Raw genomic sequence first — 14,278 nt, forward strand, 5'->3', positions numbered from 1 at the left:
GCTCGGCTGCCCGCCGCCGCTCCCGCTCGCGCCGGCGCTGCACGGGAGTCTGCCCGCCGCCTGCTTTGTGCTTCCCCCGAAGATGGGAGCGACCTCTTCCTGATCGCGAGCTATTTAAAAGGAGGAAGTGCAGTGTATTTCCTACTAGCGCGGAGGAACTGGGGGAAGAATCCATTCACACTCCCCACGCCAGGTAGGATCTCATGATGGACAGGCAGAAGGGATTGGGTCAGATCGCGCGAACTGTTTTCCGTTTGGGTACATAATGCTGCGCGTCCCTGCGCTTTGGCAAACAACCGCTCTAAATTGCGTGTGTGTGTTTGTGTGGGGTGCGCGCGTCTGCACATTTTTCTGGGTGTCCGCGCTTCTCGCAGAGTGAAATTGCTCGGGCTGGTGCGTCTGGGCGTGAGGGTGCCTGCCTGCCAGCCAGTGCAGCCTGCTGGAGAAAGACAAGGGCTGCCCAGGAGAGATGCTGCGCCCTGCACGGCGCCCGGCCGGGAGGATTCAGGGCGCGAAGAGCTAAGTCCACCCGGAATGCAGCCTTGCTGGGGATCCAGGCGTCCCCACGCACCGGGCTCCTCTCCGCGGTCATTCTCGCTCCCGGCAATCCCTGGGGTCTTCCCCAAGGCCACGCTTGTGAACCTCTCTTTTCCAGTCGGCACCGGGTGCTCTTTCACCAAGAACTGCGGTGAGGAGGGAGGTGTGGTCGGGGCCCAGGGGAGACGGAAGGAAGAAATGTGTGGGGAGGGAGTGGGCCGGAGGGTCCACTCCTGTGGGCACTGTGCGGTGGTGTGCGGTGGGGATTCTGCACACACAGGCATCTTTCCCCGAGAGATTTGAAGGGAACTTTGCCGCTGCGTTAGCTGTCTCTGGAGCTCTGCTGGCTCTTGGGGAAATGGTCTGTGTTCTGAGATGGGAAGATATCCTTTTTGGCTCCTCCTTAATGAAGAAGAGGGAGGTCTCATAGTTGGGCAGTCGGCTAAAGGAAACCGAATCCGCCCAGGCGATGCTTTTGAAAAGACAGTAAATGTGCATCCTTGATTCTTTAAGTCCTCCCCCCCCCCCCATGGATTCTGTTGCTATTTGATGAATGGCTTGGGCTGGCAATTCGTATTTCCCTCTCCAGACCAAGTGACAATGGATGGGTTGAGAGCAGAGGTGATCAAATTTAACAAAGAAAAAAATTTTTTTTTCGAAAGAGAGCAATGTGCGCGTCTTCCGCAGTCACTGGAAAGAAAGTCGGTGTCTTGTTAACCCGCTGAGCCTGCCTCCCCTGAAGGCGCTCTCTGCCTCTCCTGCTAGTCAGCTACTAGTGGTTGTGAATATGACAATACAAACTTTGTCCTGCTGGAGGTGTAAAGACTAAAAAGAGAAAAAAGGATATCAGTGGGAGGTGTAGTGGAAGAAGCTTTTTAAAAGATGACAGATGTGGCGAAGACAGTACAGGCGTCCTGATCATGGAGGAGCCTCTAGCTGAGTAGGTGGAGATTTCTGGTCGGATCTGGTTAAAGGCGTTGCTTGAGTGACTTCAGATGGGAGCATTTGAGCATCCACAATCAGGGACTTGTGTGAAGAATTCCTAGGGGAAAGGAGGAGCAACCAGAAAGGAATTCTGAAAGTATACCTCCCCCTCGTCATGCACCCCCAGCACGCATGCACACACCCCACACCCCACGCCACACACACATGCTTTCTCTTTCTCTCCCACAGCTACTCCTGCAGCGAGTCAGGAGGGGAAGGAGGAAAATGAATCTAGATGTTTCATTCATTTCAGATAAGAAGACAAAGCTGGAAGGGGGTTGATAGGGTTTTAGGTTCCCCTTTCAAATCCTGTGTCACTTGGATTTAGCTCTCTGGGTTTGCCAAACTTGCTTAATGGGGAGGTTAGGCGGGTGTAAAAGCAGAAAGAAGGAAGGGAGAGCCAGCTCCATCTTTGGGGCCTTGTGAGTGAGAAGGTGGGGGAGGACCCACTTATTTCATCAAGAGGCAAGATGTGTGTTCTTAAATGGTTTCGTTTTACAAATTCTCCCTGCTTGAAGGATTCCATTCGGATGTCAGGGCTCTTCAACTGAGATTTCCCTCACTAGAAAAGGAGCCCTGTCCCCCCCCCCCCAAATGGCTGTTGTGTTTTATTAAAAATGGAACGATTAATTCCTAGAAGAACAACAACAAAAAGGACCAGACAGAGGTAAACCATTATTCACTGTTGAGCTGTGCAGGGCTGCAGAGGATGGAAGAGTGTCCGTGACAATCAGACTGAATCTACTCTGTCTTGGAAGCGTCTCAGGGCTGTAAGAGGAGAGTAATGAACTAAAAGGACGTGAAGGCTGTGCTATTTACCTACCTATCTGTTTACTTTATTATTACTATTTAACAGTTTCTACTGTATCATTTAGGATTAAGATTAAGTAGATAACCCTTTTGCCAGCCCTGAAGGGGAAGACAGAGCCTAGGAGTAACAGTGCTTTAACTCCAATATGAAATCACAAAAGGAAGGTGAGGCACAGTCAGTAACACCTACAGGACCATTTGCAGGAATCATGTTAATTGCTCTCTTAAGCTTACTATGTTTTGAAAAAATAAAAAAAATATATTCCAAGAGAGCTTCAGCATTTGTTAACAAACTATATTTAACATGCTTTTTACCAGACAAAAATAGACTTTTATTTATCTTACAAACTAAATGCATGATCCCTTCCCTCTTAGTACTTAATCTATTCCTTTGAAAAAATAAATGATGAGAAAAACTCTGCAGAGCCAACGAAGTTGCATTCCCCCTTTAACAAGCATGCCAAGGCATTCATGTAGCTCATGGATGCGGTGGTCTCAAAGTAAGTGCTTTTGGGGGTTATTAACATCTGATTTTCCTGTTGCGATTCAGTGAGACGAGCCTTTTGTAGGAAGCAGTCTGCCCTATCAGCACAGAAGTAAAGAAGATCCAAACTGAAATTGAAATCCAGTCTGGAAAAATGAATACATGCATAAAAGAGGATCTTAGATCACATATGTTATATGTTTTTTATTCAGTATGTATGTATGTTGCTTTCAAATAAAAATTAAATTGTCACTTTATATTTGCCAAGAATTTAGGAGTCAAAGTGCTGTTACTTCTCTCTTCTTCCTGGTGCTTTCATCCTTTTTTTCACCTCCAAGAATAAATGTCCCTTGCTAAATCACCACCCAGTATCCTCCCATCTCATAGCTAGAGGTCCTATTATGTCCTACACCCCGCATCCTAACCTCTACCAAATAATCTCCCCTCTGACCATATTCTACTGCTCCCTCTTGTGGCAGATATTCTCCCTGGCTTCTGTAGAGTCCAGAATCCCATCTACCATCCTCATAACTCCCTTAGCTGTCTATCATTTGGCTCTAATTTTATGGCTAACCAAGTCAATGGGGTGTAGAACTAGCTGTATCCACTTTTCTCTTTCAACAAAATAATTTCCTTCTCTTGGAGACAATAGCTGAAATTTAGTGGAAGTGAATGTCAGTTGTTTTCTGACCCACTGGGATGGACTAAATTCTGGGAATGTGAGCTTTCAAGGTCTGCCTTAGAGATTTTGATGTGGACTCAGGGATATGCAGTGGGACTCCTCTCTCTCTCATTTCCCTGTCTCTCTTCCTCTCTCCTTCCCTAGCCTCTTATGCACACACATACATCAGAAAATGACATTTTACACATATTTTGAAGACCTAAACTAATCAGTTATCAGATTCTTGATGATTTTGTAAATTAAACAGCCCATTTCCCAAACTGGGGCTCCTAGGGTAAACTTTTATTGGTGAGTTTTTATCAAGAATGCAAATTAGACCTGCTACCTTTTTCCAGAGTGTTGACTCAACTGGAAAGACAGTTGCTCGCTGCTCTTGGTGACTCAAGTGTTTTTGGTGGGTACTATTTGAGGGCAATTCCGTTTTGAACTCTGTTTTATATCTGCATTTCCAGCTGCTCTTTGATCTGCCCAGCCAAGAGTATAGGCAGTAACAAGACATGCAGAGGTTTAAGGGAATTACATTTTTTACCTTACCTGAGACTTTCTAGCCAATTTCAGGAGAAAGAGGAGAACAGATAGCAGAAGAAAAGCCCTGAGTAGTAGCTGAAGCAAAGAAAATGTTTTTGTGATCAAGGGCAAGTTCATGGTAAGCAGCAGTCTATAAAAGTGATCTGAGGATGGGCAAAATATTCCCAGGTTTAAAGCATTTACCCACTGGCCAATACAGGATCTGGAATTCTCACTATTAGAGCCACTCATTTGAATAAGGAAATTCTGTCTGGTAGTCCCAAATGAAATAACAATGATATTACCTAAGACGGAGCCACCACTATTTCTCACAAACCATTAGCAGATGTTTATTTTTTAACTTGGGATGGTTTACCAGATCAGCTGACAGATCGAAATCCTGAGGGCCTGGAACACAGGAAGTCGTAAAGGAAGTAAAAGAAGTTCAAGACTAGGTTGCTGCCCAGTTATTGCCTTCACAGAGCCCTTCAGGTGGACAGAGGGGAGAGGTGTGTGTGGCTGGACACGGGGCTGTTGGTGAGTGGGAGTAGACTAGCCAGACAGAGGCAAAGATAAACTCTCAGAAATTTTATTCTGGGACAGTGAAGGTAACAAAACTTTGATACTTTCTTGAAAATATGCACTTTCTTGAAATGTAGTCTTCTGAGAAATGGGCAAAATATTTCCTCTAGCATGAAATAATAGCCTTAAAATTTTGAGTGGATTCTACTATGCCATTTTGGAATACGTATCTGTACCAGTAACCTAGAAAATGCTAGTGTGACATCAATTTGGACAAATGGGTTTTTTGTACATGCAATACATCTAGGAAAATAAATGTAAATATCAGAGTTATTTAATTTTTTGAAAGAAATACGGAAAGAGTACTCACTTTGTAGATGTTACTGCATGTGAAATCAGAATAATTAATAATTTTTAGGTTGAATCTCATATGAGAGGAAGTCAAACAAACAGACAAGTCAGTGATTCAGCAATTTACTTCAACCCACCCAGGGTACGTATTGTGTATTGAAGGCCCCCTGCTAAGTGTTTCAGAGAATGCAGGTGATGGAGCAAAGTTATTTGACATTTGTTGAGTGCTTATTATGTGCTAGGGAATAGTCTGGTATATGTATATTTCCTCATTTAATGCCATGAGTGTTGTCCTACAAGGAATTATCATTATCCTGATATAAGGATAAAGACTATGGTTCAGTTAAATAACTTGTCCAAGGATCAGTAAATGATGGCTAGTACAAGAGGCTGTCCAAAGCCATGCTCTGTGTTCAGTTAAATAACTTGTCCAAGGATCAGTGAATGATGGCTAGTAAGAGAGTCCGTCCAAAGCTATGCTCTGTGTACAGTGCGTTGGGGGATTTTGTGAACTAGAACACCTGCACGTGAAATACAGGGTAACTGAGATCGATCACGGCACCACCACTGAGCAAAGTGCTGCCTGCATTAAAAGAAAGGAGAGAACATTGGACATGGCTTTAAGGAGAAGGAGATGTTTTAATTTACTCACAAAAAGTGAAAGGATTTTGAAAACAAAGGCCTAGCCTCTTCTGAAACATATCACCCAGCCCCAGCTAATGTATGACAAGGATACCCCTGGAGCAGTGTTAGGGCCATTTCTAGACCCTTCCAATCCATTCTGTGTTCCAGTCAGGACGGTGCAGGAACTGTGGATCTGGAACAAATGATAGCATGAACCATTGCAAACATGTAATTTAAAGTTGAAACCAACGTTTAGGAGGAACTTCAGCACAGCCTTGAAGGAGAGGCGCTATAGTGATTCAGGGTACAAACCACCTGCCAGCTTGCTCCTCCCTTGAATTTGGTGATGATTGTTCCCATACCATTACAGGTGTTTTTGTTTATCTGTTTAACACCAAATGGCTCTGGTGCTTTTTCCCTTGAGCTTTGTGAAGTTCTCTAAATTCTCATTCTTCCACTTCCCCCTGAGGCACAGGCCCCAGGGCTACCCTTGTGCTCTCTGCTCTGCTCCATGTCTCGGCATCCACACATGAACCTAAATTTCTGTTGTAGACTGTGTTAGAGCCCCAACTGTGAGAGATGTCTCCATCAACGTTTTTCAGAAATTCTAAGTCACTCTTCCAAAAATCCTTCAAATGCTGGGGAATATAGGCCCCCCCGAGTTGAAATTTGTGAGTTGGTGTTAGGCAGGCAGAGTCCCTGGCTCTTTCCCCCTGACGCTTTCCTGGCTTTCTTCCCCTGGACATGCAGCATCAGTGGCTCGAAGAGGTTCTCGTTGTCAGTGGCTTTGCTGCTCACTACCACCATCAGCAAAAGAGGAAACATCAGGCTACATCTAGGTTTGTTTTTATTTTTGCTTTTTACAAATATGCAAAAGGAGGCCATATCAAATTAGATAACTTTACAAGAGTAAGATAAGAGATAGAGAAATCCAGATCTCTGACCCTGGGGTTATTTGGCCCAAGTCACATCTCCTTTTCTTTGGACTGTATAGAAGACCTCCAGAAATGTGTCTGTGTTGTTTGACCTCATAGATCCCTTGATTTCTGATAAGGATTCTTCAGAATGGGAAGAGAATTATAACTTCTCCTCTAGTTTGAGGATATTGATGAACAAATCGAAGGGACCTTAGGTTCTCAGACTAAATTTCTCTGAGGTCAGCTGAAATATTCATGGTGGTTATAACATTGGGTGGAATTCAACAGATGGTGTAGTTGACGTTACGCAAGTCCCTTAACTTCTCTGTGCTCACTTCCTCATCTATGAAATGGTAATAACAATAGCAAAAAGCTTTATGAGGTTCTGTGAGGAATAATAAATTAATACTAGTAAAACATTTGGAACAATTTCTGGCACATGAGTGCTTAACAGAGTTGACTTATAAGTAGTGAGAGAGCATACCTTCCCCCTGCCTGTCTACCTGTACATGAAAACGTTACGTGTTTGCGGAGGAGGGGATTGTTATTGGCAGGGGAAGGAAGGTAGGCACACTCAGCATGACATATACCAAAGATCAGGACGCTGTTTTCTGAATGGCTGTGTAGTGAACATTTTTGGCTTTGTGGACCATAGGGCTTGTCACAGCTATTCGACTCCACTGTTGTAACAAGAAAGCGGCCACAGACAATATGTAAATGAATGGGCAGGGCTGTGTTCCATAAAATGTTATTTATAGGCACTGAACTCGAACATCACATAATTTTCATGTCATGAAATGTTCTATTTTCCCAATCATTTAAAAATATAAAAACATTTTAATTTTGTGGGCCTTACAAGAACAGATGATAGGCTGAATTTAGGCCACTGATCACAGTTTGCCAATTCCCGAGGGCACAATAGAGACTGAGAGAGACACAGATGCAGCATCATTGGGGGTGGGGAGTCCTGGAACCTGGAGTTGGTGTAGTGTGAAGAGAGATGGTCTAGAAACTCAGAGATCTTGTTTTGGAGCAGTAGTTCTCAACCTTCCTAAGGCCAAGACCCTTTAATACAGTTCCTCATGCTGTGGTGACCCCCAACCATTGGCCTTCCTAAGGCCAAGACCCTTTAATACAGTTCCTCATGCTGTGGTGACCTCCAACCATAAAATTATTTTCGTTGGTACTTCATAACTGTAATTTTTGCTACTGTTATGAATCATAATGTAAATATCTGATATTAGGTGACCCATGTGAAAGGGTTGTTTGACCCCCCCAAAGGGGTCGCGACCCACAGGTTGAGAACCACTACGTTTTAGAGACTAGCTCTATCATTTCTGAGATGTGTGGCTTTGAAAGGTCTTTTAAGTTATTGGGGCCTTAGTTTTCTTGTTGGCAGAAAGGGTGAGGGGAGGTGAAGTTAGCGGATTCTTAAGGACCTTCCTTGAAACAAAAACATTGCCATAGGGCAGTGGTTCTCAAACTGTGGGTTGTGACCCACAGGAACTATATTAAAGGGCCACAGAATTAGGAAGGTTGTGAACCACTGCTCTAGGGGGAAATTTCACAATTGAGATGGATCATGGAAGACAGGTCTAAAAGCAGCAGGAAAATGTAGTATACATTTGGGTCATTTTCCCGTAGCACCTCATGTGACTCCCAGCTAATAGGTTGACTGACAGTAAACGTGTAAAGACAGACAGGTGCTGTGTTATGGATGACCTTGACTACAAAACGAGGGTTTAGACTATCACTGATGCAAATTGTTAGCAGAATGCCCCAGTTTCACAGGTGAGGGTGAGAGAAGGAAATTGACTACTCCAAGGACTTACACCTGATTAACAGCGCTGAAAGCAGCACTTACTTCTTTTGGCCTCTGGGCAAGCGATGTTTCCATCTACCACCTTGACCCCAGGGGTGTGGAGAATGCAATTAACGTGGTTGAATGGCTCTGACCTCAGAGGGAAAAAAGCTCGTATAAATTACAGCAGCTATTTGCAGTCTTTCTCAAACATGATCTCATACCCCAGCGTATCTAAGAAGGTAGGTGTGTGAATAATCCTAAGGCAGGGAAGGATAAAAACGTGTCAGCCTAAGGCCTTGCACTCCAATGACCTTTTGCCTGGTTTCTTAAATTTCAGTGCAGAACTTATTTTTTTTGGCAGAGCCTTCCCTAATACCCTACGGGGCAGGTCCTCTGTTACTTACTCTCATAGGTCTGTTTTTCCTTCATAACATTGTACGTAGTTAATACTTATGATTTTTTGGTAATAATTTAAATTAACATCTGTTGTCTGTCTTCCTGATTAGATAATACATTTCAAGAGGAATGAGATCTAGTCTATCTCATGGTTCTAGCTGCGATACCTCATACAGTGCCAGACACATCACAGGCGTTCAGTAATTGTTGGATGAATGAATGAATGAGTGAATGAATGCCTTCTCACTGATACTGAGGAATACAATCCATATGTAAGTGAAGGCTTAATAGCAGATTAAGAGATTGTCTTCACTTGTTTTTAAAATAATTAAATAGTATTTATTTTTCCATAGACTTAATTTTCCCTACCTTTTTCAATGTCCCCCACTCAGGATTACCTGTGATAGATGAATCTACATCTGTCACAATCCTCACCCGTCATAAAAAGACAATAATCTAGTAGTTACAGTCTAGCTAGTCACATTAAAGCCATAGCATTTACTATTTAAATAATGCTTCAAATACAGGTATATAGATTTGGTTTAAAGAACGTATTCATATAGTCACTGGATAACCCATCTAATAGAAAAACTGTATGTTTTATAAACTGTGCCCCCCATTTTGTAAAGATTTTGTTTTCCTATAGGCCACCAACACTCCATTTATTCCTCAAAATATAGAATTTGACTAGTTTCTTTCTAGGCTGACTTCCATTCTAACATCTATTGGTTTCATGTACATAGGCACTTGGTGTTAGAGCCATGTCACTGAGTATATGTCTGGACTTCAGGAAATTGTAGCACAGAATACTGGTGGAGGGTCACCATCACACGGTCATCTATCGACTTGACTTTGGTTTTCATATTTCTTTTTACTTCCTACTTCTGCTCTTCTCCAGAGCATCTTCTTTCAAGGACTCTAATTTGAGACTATATGGAAAAATGTGAAAGACTTGGAGATCTCAAGTTGGAAGGGTTCCCTTCCTCTCTTGAAAAACCATCTACTTGAAGATGAAGCTTCATGACTCAGGGAAAAAAAGCTGATGAAATTTACCAGCCTCTGCTCACATAACCAGCATTTTCCTTGTTAAAAAGGATTTTTTTTTTTTGTAAAAAAGAAAAAAAAATCATTCTGTATGTTCCTATCACACAACTTGCAATTGGATTCTATATTAAACATCCCCCCTGACAAGAGGCAGTCTAGACAGCAGAAGGAGTAAGTACAAAGATTTACTCTAGACTTGAAGTGAGTAGGGAGGGTAGGTGATGCCTTCTGAAGAAGCTATAATTTAAAGAGCCCAGCTTTCCTCACCACGTGAGCCTTCCAGTTTGGGGTTCATATTTCTGCATATGTTCTACTGCTACTTAAGGCTTAGGTACGGAAACTGGATAGGTCTCTGACGATGTCCGTTTATCCTGAGTCCTTGCCACCTGCCAGTGTAGTGTCCTGGCAAACCGTGCATGTTTCTGCTTCAGAAAGCAGAACTAACCTGCCGTGTTATCAAGTAAGTACTTCATCAATTACTTGCAGCGGCCCAATCTCCTCTTTTGGAGCTCCTGCGACCTCCTTATTACGGTTCATCCTTGGCTTATCTCCATTCTCCCATCTCCCAGACACACACCCACTTAGGGGTGTTGTATTTTCTTCCTTCCTTGAGTCTCAGGCTGTGAGAAGTGAAGCCCGTCTGACATCCCATTTCACACCAACCTGTTACTAGTGGTAGAGGCACTGCCTTTATTCAACCCCCTCATTGAGGTGCTTTGTGCTCCAGGCTGTTTGCTCAACATGCCTCTACCTGGTGCCAGTTCTATCCCTCTCCTTCTCTCCTTAGTTTCCCCCCTTATACCTCAAAGTATGCCCCATACTTCTCAAAGGGCAGTGCTGAGAGCACCTACATCAGAATTACCTGTAGCCCTTGTTAAATTTCAAATTTAGAGGATCCTCAACAATATATATGGGAGGGCACCATTAACTGTGTTTCAGTGAGTTTGCCAGATGATTCTTAGTTGGAGAAGCACAGCTCTATGCCTCTATTTGCATCATTTGTTCCTTCTAGAATGTTCTCTCACTCTCTCCAGCTTTTGTTATCCTTGTAATCCACTCCTTTTATTGTATTTCTCATATTCTTCCAAGTATTAATGGTCATTTGAATAACTGTCATTTGGAGACTGTAGTGTCTGTTATGATGCTTTGCATATAAAGGCCATTCCAAGGGATTAAAAAATGAAGGGTCCACACCCACCAGAACTAGAAATATAGAGCAGGCTCAAAATTTTCTATATGTACACATTTCTCAAAGTAAAATGTCAACTGAATAGTGGGGAACATATTTTTAGGTAGGTAATCTTTTTCTGGTGACCTAGATATAAAAGCATGCATATGACCTCATTCCTTTTTAGTGTGTAAGATCAAAATGGTTGCTCTTTCTCTTCCTGGTCGATGGTGAACAATTTTTTATCTTACCTAGTTAATATTGCCCATCAAGAGGACCTTGAAAGATTCACTGATTGCAGGGAAGCAGCTCCAAGACCCTGACTCCTGGAGCTCATTATACTTGAAATCTCTTCATTACAGGCCCATAGGCTGAGCAGTCTGAGGTTTCTAGAGCTCTGGTTATGTTAACCCAAAAGCCTAGGTAAATCAACCTGGGAATAGACGGCATATTTGAATGTTCAGGGCCAACGTTCAAATTCCAAGAAGTCTCTTCTGCATTTCTCTAATAGTGGAAGAACTCTGTCTTCCACCAAGGGTGCTCACTTCTCAACTCTAGCAGTGCCTTACTAGAATACAAGCTTCTTGGGAAATATTTCTTACTCTCCTTTGTGACACAATTATCTGGCACATATGAGTAGCTGAGCAAAGCTGGGCTGATGAAACCATGAATGAATGTGTTGTTCTTGCATTACTTTGGATCACTTACCAGTTTACAATTACATTTAATAACATAAAGAAAAGCTTGACCCCAAGGCAGTCAGTTCGTGAGCAGCTTTGCTTGCTGGCCGGTAGAATTTCTTTCTCCATTTTCTTTTCTCCTGACCAAGTGGAAAAACCTTGAGTTGGTTACATGCTTTGGAGTGATTTCAGACCTCAGACTTCAGCTGATGATCCCCCACGTGGATCATCTTTCCCTTGCTACATGATGAATCTGAGTGTTTACAAAACTGTTGCTTGAGGGGTGGGGAGGCCTGAGACCGGAGTGGAAAACACGCAGAGTCCTTAATGAGATAAGTCAACTTACACACATTCCTTCAGGTGGGAAGGAGGGACGTCATGGGAGGGAAGAGACTTAAATAGGAAGGTCTTTGTCTCCAAAGAACAGCATTGTTTACTATGTAGTAAAAATAAGCAAAAAACGTCCTGCCATTTTGGAAATCATTGTGGTGTAATTCAAAATGCCTGTGTCAAAATCCTGGTTCTGTCATTCCACCCTGTGTGAGTTAAGCCAATCTACTTTTATGAACCGTTTATTTTTATTCATTTGTAAAATAGCTATTAATTTACCCTTTTTGCAGTATTGTCAGAAAGGTAGGGACAGGGAATGCAGAGTTATCAGCAACCTGGGACAAAGCAAATGCTCAGCCAGTGATTTCTGTCTTTACTGCCTGCCCCAGTGGGGTCCTTACGCCCTGCTCTGTGGTCCTGGCACAGTGAATCTGAGGACTAGACTGACCGAACAAACCCGGAGCCCTCTGTTATCAGAGCATCTTCCCTCTGAATTCTTCATTTCTTTTGTATTGGAAGGCTCTCTCTTTCTTTTCCATTTTTCTTCCTTCTATCCATAAATATGTGTTAGTATGCATAATTAATATTTATAAATTTAAATTCTTGGTGCTCTTTCCCTTCTATAGGGCCTCTCTGGTGGGGGTGATCTTTGGCGGGTGTTGGATGCTTTTTAATTTTACTCAAAGGGGACGATATACCTCTTGAGTATATCCAGTCTTAGGACTCCCTTAACAGAGCAGATAAAATCAGCAAGCCTGAGCTGGTGTAGGAAAACCCATACCCAGGTGCTGAGAAAAATGACAGGTCCCCAGGTCCTCACTTTATTCTGAAGATCATTTTCTCCAGCCTGAAGTTCTGCCTGACTCACATATATCCTTTCCCCCAGCTACCAGCTACCACGGACATTGATTTTCAGTCTGATACTGACCTCTGCTCACGTTTGGTTGCAGCCATTTCACAAAGAAAGCATTTTTAAGTGCAGATGCCTAGGCCCAATTCCCATGTTCTGATTCACCACCAGGGATCTGGTGAATCAGCACAGGACCCTGTGATAATTATTTGATTCATTCAGGAAGCATATGCTGTGCCTCTTCTATGTGCCAGGCTCTGCTCCAGGAACTGGGGATGTATGAGTGAAAAAAAGAAACAAAATCACCACCGCTTATAGAGTTTACATCTTTTGGAGAGAGAAAGACAATAAACAGAACCATTGAATAAGTTATATAGCACAGAAAAAGTAATAAGTGCTATGTAGAAAAATAAGAGAGCAAAGGGCCAAAGGGCACATCTCATAACTTTGTAACCACTTCTTCCTTATCCTATGTCCTCAATCCATCCTCTTTTGGCCGCATTGCCTGACCCTGACCACCCTTGTTTTCCTTTGCTGAACTATTTAGGTGGGTGTTTTCTGACATAGGACAGGTTCCTGACAGATGAGTTTTGTATGTTTCGGCAGAAGGGCTTGAGCCCTCATGTGACATCTCACAGCCTGGTCCCTTTGGGGTGTGTGTGTCGGGGGAGATACAGAGAATCTCTGCATAAACAAAGTTCCTTCCTGAAACCTGGCTACAGTCTGGTAGCCTGAGGGTGAGAGCCAGGGCAGTAACTTTCATTCTTGATGGAATGGACAAATGAGAACAGTCTTCATCTTATGGCATCATCTTTTTGTCTAGAAGCATTTGGAAGTGTTTGCCTTGGTAGTGCAGAGGGATTTATGGTTGCTTTTATGTTGCCTTAGAAACAGATTAATTGCTTAGCTTTAAGGCTTTCAGTCCGCAAGAACTACATAGAAAAGAATTCCAGGTCCTGATGAAAGCGAGTCAAGGAGTTCCTTGGAATAACCCCAGATGCCAATCAACAGATGCTATTAGGCCAGTCATCCCCAATGCTGGGCTGGTGGGATTGCCAGCATATTCCTTTTCTGTGAGTCAGGTCCTCCTTGGTAATCAAAACTGGCTACTCAGCTGCCTAACTACTCTTTTCACCTCTTCTCTGCAAAAGTTCTTCCTTAGCCTTCATGGAGGGAATTTGGCAAAGATCTGCCTTGCAAACAAGTGTTTCTACTCCTTGTGGCCATGACCTCTCTTTTCACTGCTGTGGCTGGATTGCTCACAGCTGGATTTTTTTTACCATCCTGTGTCAGTGCCACTCAGGACTGTAATCTGTAGGTGATGAGGCTGTTTATTCAAATTAAAAACCATTGAGCAGAAGATAACTTATGCATTCTAGGTACTTACTATGCTGAAGTCTCATTTAGATGATTCCATGGATATTCCAAAGAGACACTGGCCATAGACAAAGAGGTGATGAGAATCCACCATAAAATCCAGCCTAGCCCTTGTGTCAGTAAATCTAGGCAGAATGCAAGAAAGCCAGGCAGGTTTGGTGCCTGTAGCACAGTGGTTATGGCACCAGCCACATATACAGAGGGTGGCGGG

At 43.2% G+C, this 14,278-nt stretch overlaps 1 protein-coding gene across 2 annotated transcripts in view; it reads left to right on the top strand.

The window, feature by feature from the left end:
• Window positions 1-14,278, top strand: part of SLC8A1 (solute carrier family 8 member A1) — a 317,474-nt gene that overhangs the window by 4,078 nt on the left and 299,118 nt on the right. Inside the window, exon 1 of one of the 2 annotated variants that reach the window (XM_012808814.2) lies at window positions 152-193. The exons of the other annotated variant lie outside the window; for it this stretch is intronic. The gene's annotated coding sequence lies outside the window, so the exon portion shown is untranslated. Of the gene's footprint in view, window positions 1-151; window positions 194-14,278 lie in introns of those variants that run through there. 2 annotated transcript variants of the gene reach the window in all.

Source organism: Otolemur garnettii, unplaced genomic scaffold (assembly GCF_000181295.1).
Source record: "Otolemur garnettii isolate 467f Iridium unplaced genomic scaffold, OtoGar3 scaffold00095, whole genome shotgun sequence".
NCBI lineage: Eukaryota > Metazoa > Chordata > Mammalia > Primates > Galagidae > Otolemur > Otolemur garnettii.